General features: G+C 41.2%; 1 long non-coding RNA gene across 1 annotated transcript; it reads right to left on the minus strand.

Moving 5' to 3' along the window:
- Positions 1–1,979: 1,979 nt before the first annotated feature.
- Positions 1,980–9,880, minus strand: LOC109145703. Its single transcript, XR_002047348.2, has 3 exons — positions 9,566–9,880; positions 3,152–3,213; positions 1,980–2,395 (listed from the first exon to the last, which is right to left on the minus strand). It is a non-coding gene; the product is annotated as an uncharacterized LOC109145703 (long non-coding RNA).
- Between the last annotated feature and the right edge of the window lie 263 nt (positions 9,881–10,143).

The raw sequence follows: 10,143 nt of genomic DNA on the forward strand, positions 1-10,143 counted from the left end.
TGTCACAGCCATTGTTCCCTCCTGGGGGAAAAGGCAGGAGTTTGTCTCTGTAAAAACAAGTACAAGGGGAAGAGGCAGCAGACTAAGGGCAAGAGGGCTTCTGGCACAGAATTCATACATAATAGCAAAAAAAAACCAAAAAGGAGTGATTTTTCCTTTTACAGTCAAAAGTTTTAACAGGTGTTGCCAAATACAGAGTGAGTACTTGAGCAATTGACTTTTGTTAAAACACAGGTAACACTTTACAGGAACTATCAAGAGCAGTGGTAATTTTTTTTTCACCTGCCGTGACTTGGATTTGTGGTGGCTTTTCTCAATTTTGGGACCAATTAAAAAAAAACTAAACTAATTCTTAGTGGGAGAGGTTTAGCAACTTTCACTCTGACAGGAAATAGTGACATGATTTTCCAAGAAGTAACCAAACAGGAAAGCTACCAGGAAATGGAGAGGCACCATCCAGTCACAAGACCACGAACTACAGGCTAGTGCTACATTCAGAAGCTGGTGGCCTAGGCAGCTCTGGATTGCAGCTGCCTTGTGTCATGGGACTCCTTACCCACCCCACAAGGACAAAGGCAGTTCCTGATGGAGACTGTCCTCCTTGGAGACTCCCTTGTCCTACACTGAACCACCACAGGTCAGAGGGGGATTGGTGTAGCTGTCCCAGCACGGCCATCCCCACTGGTGAGCCAAAGCCTTCAGTCCCTTGTGACCTAAAGTTCAGTGAGTTCACCTCCCATTGAGTTCAGCTTTCAGTAAAGCAGCACAGCAGTTCTTCTCAGTGGCGGTGGAAGAGTGTTATTCATAATCACCAGTAACTTATTAATTATATTGGGTTTGATATTTTGATATGCACCAGCTCAAGCTGATTCTTGTGCAAGTCCACAGATTTTACTAAAATAGCCCTTAAGGAGGACAGCACCGGGCATCAAAAGTAGTATTAGCACACTGAATTGCTGAGCAAGAGTGTGATTGGATTTACTACACTGGATTGTTTCATTTTGTTTGAGTATTTTTGCATCTGATTGCATGATTTTATACTTTATAAAAGCATTCTGTACTTAGAGCTAGTCTGTCATGGTGCATGTAGATCCCAACATGTAAATGAGAACACCACATGCAGTGTAGGAGTTATGAATTGAAAAGGTAAATGTCAGCCATTACCCAAAAACCTCAAGAAAATTCTATTTCTAGCTTCTTGCTATCCTCTCTCTTCAACCATTCAGCTGAAAATCAGCAGTAACTGCAAAAGAGAGACATCAACATAAACAACAGAGTCTTCTGAAACTTTGATCATTCGGTCAGTCTGAAAATACTGTTCTGTGATCAACCTACAATGTTCTGCCACCTGCAGTCAGTCAGGGACTTTGAAGCTCACCAAACCATCCATGAGTGTTCTAATGTAGATGGTAGAGAAGTGTGTGTGCCCTCAGAGGCCACAGCAACCTCCACCTTGAATGTGTCTCCAGCAGAATTCAGTCCCATGCACAGATCTACCAACAGGTCTGAGAGTTCCCCACACAGTGATAACAATGGGTGTCCAAAAAGGCCTCAGAGGGCATTAAATTTCTTGCTAGCACTTGTCAAAGCACCACAATATCATCCCATAGAAGCACATAGGCACAGCACAAACCACTCTGCAGGACCCATCACTGTGGGACTCAAAGGATCAAAGAATGGTGTGCACCAAAACAATAGACTCCCCAAGTTTCTAGTTTAGGGGCCTAGTACTTCCCACTCAAAAACACACAGAGTGAGTAACAATAAGATTTAAAATACTGAACTTCATTGATGACCTCACAGGATTATTTACAAAAAAAAAAAAAAAAAAAAAAGATCAAAACCCAATCGAAAACGTTTTCTGTTCCCTCACATATCCTTCCTTTCCTGTAGATGGAACAAGGACAAAAATAAAAATGCCTTTCCTTTTCTTCCCCCAGCAAAAGAATCCTTAGAACAATTAACATAACGGACTGTCAAAAGTGCTCATACCAAAGTGACAAATGCCGTGAGTGGCAGGCAAGCCCAGCCCGACCCACCAGAACACTGCATGCTAGATTTGTCATGCAAATCAAAATGGAACCTGACATGCTCTTTGTTCATTTCCCTTTCATAAAATCTACTTTAAATGCCTCCCATGTGCCTTGTTTTGGAAGCTGACATTCCAAATGCATTAGTGCAAATTAAGGAGGGATCCATTACCAATAAAGACATTGGGATACAGAGAGTTTCAACAAATCTTATTGGGAAAACTGGAGAAACAACTGCTGCAGCTGGCAACTGTAGGGTCCCACCGTTTGCTGCTTTTATGAAGTCTCTTTAGAAAAACTCCATCAGTAGGTCCTTGCGGAGAAGTTCTGGCAAGCTGTCACAACTTAATGTTTATAGATTATGTCTGCAAGCAATGGATACGTTATGAATTAGGAAAAATCACAGTGGTTTTCCATTAAGTTTTGTCTATATTAAAACATTTAATGGTTAATGTGCATAAGACAAATATTTAAATTACAAATTGATTTATATCTATCTTTTTTATTTCTGCTATTTTACTACCTGAGTGCAGAAACAATTATATAGCTTTCTAGAAGATGCCCCCAGATATACAGTATTTTACAATTAACATGTACTTTATGAAAATGCCTTTTAAACAATGAAAATCATGTTATGACCTCATGAAAAGAACTGGGACGCTTCCACTGGCTTCAGCTGAGCCAGTGGTTCATCCCCTCGGGATATATTTTTAACAAAGCCCTCAAAGCATTTACTGAGCATGTGGGACTTTGGTTTAAAAATATATGAGCACATCTGTTAATAAAACAGTTTGGAATTTACTCTCAAAAATAAACTAACCCAAACTTTGGACTACATTAACTTCCTTAGTTTTGTAATTAAAATAATTTACATGATGATTTGGTTTCACCTCTGCCAAAACCAGCAGTCAATCTGAATAAATAGTGGTTTCATCACTGCAATTCCACTCTGAGCATCCAAAAACTTAGATTTAAGTCTTTGCAGTTGGTCAGTTGGACTGTTCCATACCAGCATTAATCCTGGTACATGTCCTAGACAGATGTTATTTTTTCCATTCTGATAGAAAATTGCTTGTCTTTGTGAATGCATTGCTTTACTCTTGCAGCTTGCTGGCACTTACCCTGCAACTTTACATCTGAATCCCTCCTGGAATTTCATTCACTCACTCTTCTCTTTTTTCAGCTAAAAGTGGTAAAAAAACCACAAAATCAACAAATATAAACATTTTCGTTTAATGCCTTAACAGAACTATTATCTGATACTTTACATACCTCTTTAAAAAGGCAAAACCTTTACTTTCTTCTCTGCATTGGCTCTGAACTTGAATTTTTATTAATCAGATTTTTCCTCCTACTTATTTTGAGGCATTCTGTTTTGCCCCAAGATCTGAACATCTATACAAAGGGAATTTCCAATGAAGGGGAATGATGCCTCTGGAATTGTTTCCTTGCCAATTCACATCTGGCACTCAGTATAAGATCCATCTGCTTATTCAGGATCTCCAGGGGCTTGCACAGTAGTGGCTATGAGTGTGCCTTTTAATTTGATTTTGTCATTTGGCTGGTTGGTGAGTAGCTGACAGTCTGTCTAAATGCAGTAGGGCAGTTACAACTAGTCAGTCATCATGTCCTAGCTGCCAATTCATAACCCAGTGGAATGCCAGTCACATTTCAACAATTTAAAACTATATCTGTCATCTCCCCTACACACTCCCAAAATGTCAACACTACAAAATATATTGCTTAATTATCTTTAATTTGTTTCTTGTCTGTTGCCAGAGGTCTTCAGAGAGAAGAGAGCAGAGTCATGCTAAGCTTAATTTACCTCACTAACCTAAGTTTGAAGGGTAGGTGAAATTGTGGCATGGCCTGTGGTGACCTATTCCATAAGTAGCAATTTAGGTAAAGATAGAACTTCCTCAGAGCAAAGCCTTGTATCTTTTAAACACAAGCATGTTGGTGTCAGTGCCAATTATACTGGTACAACAAAAACCATAAACTATACCACATATAGATTTATTTCTCCTTCCAAAAACTGGGATTAGGATGGGTCACAATTTGCCTCCTACTGTGTTTCTCACATCCTTCTGTAGAGATGTTTTTAGCATGGTAAAAGTACTTTGACCACAGTCATGACAACAACCAGTAAAACTACCTCTGGAGTGTGGATAATTCAGATTATAGTGTGCAGAATCATATCCTCCCAAGCACCATTCCAAAAACAAGATAAAGTCTTGTAAAACACTTCTGAAGCAACCGCTGGCATATGAAACCCCAGATAGGTTTTCCCATGTGTGAATTTTGTATTTCTGTGCTAACTGGGAAACACTAGGAAAACAGATCTTATCCTTTAAGTAACTGGTGATGATAAAATTCCAAATTCTCACTTTATTAACCTGTACTTGGTTCAGTCACAAAAGAAAGAATTGGTCCCTGTTAAAACTTATCCCTTACTTAAAGCTGAAATTAATTTGCTAACTAATTCAGTTGAGGTTTTATTTTACTATCTACTGACATGTTCTTTGATCCTCCAATATTTTTCTTTTTGAGTGATTGAAGATTTCATTCTTGCACTGTCAACAGACCTTTTGTTCAGAAACTTCTATTTACATCTGTAACTGACTTAATTTTCAGATCTTCCCACAAGTTTCTCTTTGATCTCTGCATTTCTGAGTTTAATCATTAAGTTTGCACCCGAAGTGTTTCAGTTGCCATATCTTTCACAGTTTCCGGGACTCAATTAAGAGAACACAAATCCTGAAAGTTCACTTAGAATAATTTTTTCATAGTTTTGCGTACTACACATACTGCATCTCTGAAATTACAGAATGAACTAGAATGATTCGTGTCCATTTCCATGTATTAAGTATTTAAATTTCAAGATTTAGCATGGATTTTTCCTGTGTAGTTAGTATATTTCTGCCTTTACAGTTTAATCATCTTAAGAGATATCCTACCTTTCTAGAACGAATCAATATATTGGGCCCAGGCTTTTCACAATGCTTTTGAAGCAAGTAGTTTTAGTCCACTATCTCAATTCTAATGACGAACACTTCTGCTAAAAAGCCACCAAGCAAAAATAAATCACTAACTGAAAATCAGGAAAAAAAATTCACTGTACAAGACTCATGAAGAATACAGTAAAACATCACTAAGAGAACTCCAAGAAACAAGTCCTAAGCAATACTGACTACTAATTATCACTGATTGTTCACCATGTGAAAGCAGAAGGCAGGTGACTCCCTGGTGCAAAACATTCTGTGCATTCACTTTTCACTCCCTGCAATAACTCAAGACACACGAGCAACCTGCTAGCTGAAAGTTGTGCATTGTGGGTGCATTAAGATTCCCCGAGGGCCAAGTTCCTTGAGTGCTGTGCTCCTGGAATACATTTGAGCAGCTCTGTACAAAAGCAGTCCCCAGCCAAACACGTGAATGAGAATCACAAGTGGCTGCTCTGTCAATCTCACACACACCATTCATGGCTACACATCAGAACACTTGGGTTGCTGTGTAGGATCCGAGCTCTTGCCTTTGCCATGCTCCACAGTGCTTCCCTTACAGGAAAGTTTATTTTCTCTTTGCTGAGTTCCCTGCATTAAAGTTCCCTTATTAAAGCAGGGCAGCACGTACACTAATATGCAGAAAAACAAACTGAAACTGAGAGCTTCCACTCCAACAGCAGCATGATCCTGCCATCCCAAACACACCCAGTACTCCACCCGTTCCTGTGCTGTTACTCAGAAAGCTGGAACTGCTCCCGTGCTGTTACCCAGAAAGCTAGAATTGCTCCCTTTCTCCAGGTGCAATATTATGTAGCCTCTGTTTACAAGAGTCCGGGAAAACACTTAGAGGGAGTTGACTTTTGTTTTCCAAGTAGGTAGGGAAGAGTAGTTTATCTAACAAGTTCCATGGCCAGTTACTGTTGATCTATATCAAATCAGACTGAAAATAAAGAATATAAACTGAAAAATGAATTAATAACTATTGCAGATGAAGTTAACTCAGCACCTAGTGAAGTTTATTCATGTAAGTGAAAGAAAGGGGTGCCACTGAAATGGGTCTGGTTTTGGAGTACAGTGACATAGATGGGACCTTCCCATCTACACACAAGGTTCTAGAGCATTTGTGTGTCCTCACTTCTCTCATGGAAAACTTGGGTTTGGGGACAGGGTGCGAGAAGAAGAACTTGGATCCATGAAAACAAGAAGCAAAGTTTGGATTTAACCACAGAAGTGGAGTGTATAAAGTCTTTTCCATAGTGGATGCCCTTGAATCCCACTGACTGTGCTCATTAGCTCAAGGCCAAAATAAAAAAACACAGGTACCCACAACAGTCGCTGAGGATTTGTTATTCTCAACGACACCCTGAACACCCAACTCCAGTGCCTTACCAGTGGGGCATAACAATGCTCCCTAACAAATACTGACCCTGGCTTTCAGGATGGCCCAAATCTGGAATCAATACTTAAAGAAGACTGACTAAAAGTTTATATTCAGCTCGTAAGCACTCTTTTGTTCCAAAGTTACATGTAATACTAATTTCCCAGAAGATAAACTGATCTATAGTGGTATTTAGTTAGCTACTAACCATCTACACAGACAGATCCATATTTAAAAATGTGAGGAAAACAGTATAAATATACTGACAGAACCTTCATTTATGAGTTCCAAGTACACAAGTATTTATTTCTGCTTTAAAAGAAAAGATTTTTGGTGAATATTCTTGTGCTGAGACACAGTAATTTGGAGGACTGGAAGCTGGAAAGTTAAGTAGTGTGGCCATAGGGGTACTACAGGCAACCAACAAAATCATGTAACTATGAACCAAAGCAAAAATCCATAAAGTGCTATAAAATATGCATGTTCTTTTACATATATGTCTGAAGGGGCAAAAATTGCTGCAGTTCATCCATTAAAGATGACAGGAATGCTGGGCATGCACAGACTGCAAAAAGCTGTAGGAAAAAAGAGATTTACAAGTAGCATATTCTTTCAATCTGCAGGAAACAAATCTGATCTTTTGGATATCAAATGCAAATCCCACTAACAGGATGTGAAAACAAGAATGGATTGACCATCTCAAGACTGAAAATCTGACATAGCATGAAAGCCCCTCTGCCACCAACTTCTGCTTTCATTTCAGGGTTTTATTCCAACAGCACTCCTGGTTTGCAATTGATTGTTTCTTCCATTTATCATCTTAAACTTATTAAATTGCCTTTTTCTTTTTCTCTGTTAGGATACTTTTTATCTTTATGGGGAAAAGATACAGTATCATAATCTTCTACTGTTTTAATTTAATGTATTTATGTCAATTTCAGTGAGGTACACTCTATTTCCCTGCATCTTTTTCGGACTACTTTATTAGAAAACACATTTTCAGTGTCATTTGCTAAATACGGCCAACTTTCTGTTACCTGATATAGATGTACACAAGAAAAATGTTTTAATTTTTTGGGTTTTAATAAATGCATCTGTAAAATCTATAGGGGTCTATATTACCTGGCAGATCAGGGACACAAGAGTCTCATGCCATAGCTCATGTCTTCTGAAGACACTGTTATGATTTCAATCTTTCTAAAAAGAAATTATTTCTTTTTCTTGCTTTTAATTGTGCAAAATTAATAAAAGTTACTTGCTATTTTGTGCCCTGTGCTCTTTCTAGCCATGCATTCTGTGAAGCTCCAAACATAGAATGAATCATAGAATGGTTTGGGTTAGAAGGGACCTTAAAGATCATCTCCTTCCAACCTGTGCCATGGGCAGGGATGCCTTCCACTAGACCAGGTTGCTCTGAGCCCCATCCAGCCTGGCATTGAACACTTTCAGGGGTGGGGAATGACATTTCAGAGTTTTTAAGGACTGTACCTCATGAATACTCTGTGCTCCTTAAGGACATATGAACAGCCCAGGGCAGCAGATCTAAACAAGTTAAAAAATGAATTCTCATTACCAGCAAAGAAAAACAGGCTCAAGCTACCAAAGCTCTCCTGTTTGGCCACCAGTCCTACATTTCCAGAGGGGTCAGACGTACATGTGGTGTTGCACTATCCTGTCTTACTCAAGGCAGGAGTCACAGCCCTGGTTCCTCTGTTCACAAGCAGATCCAACTCAATGCCAGAGATTAATTGCTGAGTTATCTTTGTTAATCCTGCTTGGAAGGTTGCCCTCTGTCTCCTCCCAGTTCTGAAATTTAGAAGGATGAGCCACCAGAAGCAACAGAGGCTTGGAAGCAGTTAGGAGGAAACAGGAATAAATTAGTCAGTAAACAACTTCCAAGGACTGAATTGCAGTTATACAACATTGAGGAGCCTTTCTCACACATGCTTCAATATTGATACATTCTGTCATTTATAACAGGGTGTCACTGACCTCAAGCTCAATCTCTGATCACCTAAAGATACCCATAATTTGGGATACTCCTGCTCTCTAGCCTGTAAGTCCAGCCTGGCAAACACCAAACATCAGAAACATCATCAAGAAGTCCCAGGTATTATGAGCAAAGAAATTACACATAAGGTCCTCAAAAATGTGCAGTGCATCTAACACAGCTGCTGCCAGGAGTGAAAGACTGGCATGAAATGAAATATTCAGCAACAACAAGTGGCTGTAGAGAAACTGAGTAGGAATTAGAAGATAAAGAAGCTGGAATACTAAGCAGAGACAATTATGATAAGCAGGACAAAACGTGTAACAGTATTGTTTAGAGGAAGAAAACACAACATAGGTAAAGTGGTGACAACAATGAATTTATAAAAATGTAAGAAAATTAAGGCTCAAGCAAAACACTGAAAAGCTTGCAGGTAAACCATCAATGTCTGATGAGGGAAGGAGGGGGAAAACAGATAAGAGAAGATCTTTCCAGAGCAAATATAGAAGATAAATAGTGCAGCAGAAAAAGCAAAAAGAGGGGGATAGTAGTCAACAAAGACTTGTTTATCTTAATGTTTGGGGTGTATATACACATATTTTCTTTAAACATAATAAGGTTAATAATGGACAATTGAGACATCACGTTAGAATCCCCCTCTATTGATAATGCAAGGTACATTTACAGCATGACTGACTTTGATACATGGTTTTCTTCTTAATATTTATCACTAAGTTCATTTTTCTTAACACTAGAAATTAGAAGATAAGCGGAGATGGTGGAGTCCCAGTACGACAGCTGGATCTTGTATCAGAATTCAAGGCTGTATTTCACACATAGACCATTCTTACCCTACCCTGTACAATCACCCCGGAGAAGTTTTGCAAAGGAAAGCAAACAGAATGGAACGGCTGCCGAAGCCTTTTGTGTATGAGCTGCCGCACTGCTGATAAGGACGTGATTAAATGGAGCCGCTGTTGAATTTCCCCACGGCGCGGCTGGACTCGGTGTTTTCTCACACACGAAGTGCTGCCCCGAGGGCCGGCCCCGGCCCCGAGCTCGGCGCTGCCGCAGCTGTCAGGGCTCCGGCCGCAGCCACAGCGGCATAACCTGCACTTCCCTGGGGACAGAGAAAGGTCTAAGGAACCCAGAAACACTTTACCTCAGAATTCAAGTCTCCCTGCACCTATGGGCAACTTCTTGTGCCATCCTCGGAGGAAACCTCACGGTTAGCTAAGGTTAAAGCTACGGGATAGCAGCAGGACCTCATAGCCGACCCAGTATAACCACTTCTACCACAAAACCGATACCGATTTATACCCGAACTTCTATTTTGACAAATTTAGCTCTTGAGCTCTGCGGGCAGCGGAGCGGCCCCCCAGGCGAGAGGAGCATCAGCCACCTGTGCGGCCGCGGGGGCAACGGGAGGCGGCATGGGCAGCCCGGAGGAACGCGCAGAGCCGGGGCAGCACGGAGGGGCGGGGGTCGGGGCAGCGCGGGGGCTCGGGCGGAGCGCTGGCGGCGGGGGGCGGGGGCGGGGTCCGGCGAGCGGCCCCTCAGGCCGGCGGGGCCCCCCCCGTCCCATCATGCCCCGCGCCGGAGCGCGAGCGGCGCTTTCCCGCGAATTCAGTTCAAAGGCGGGGGGTGGGGGGGCGCGCGCCGAGCGCGCGGACCAACCAAACGCTTCCAGAACCATCCGCGCGTCACGCGGGGGCGGGGCCGATACTGGCCAATGGGGCG

Source organism: Corvus cornix, chromosome 18 (genome assembly GCF_000738735.6).
Source record: "Corvus cornix cornix isolate S_Up_H32 chromosome 18, ASM73873v5, whole genome shotgun sequence".
Lineage (NCBI taxonomy): Eukaryota > Metazoa > Chordata > Aves > Passeriformes > Corvidae > Corvus > Corvus cornix.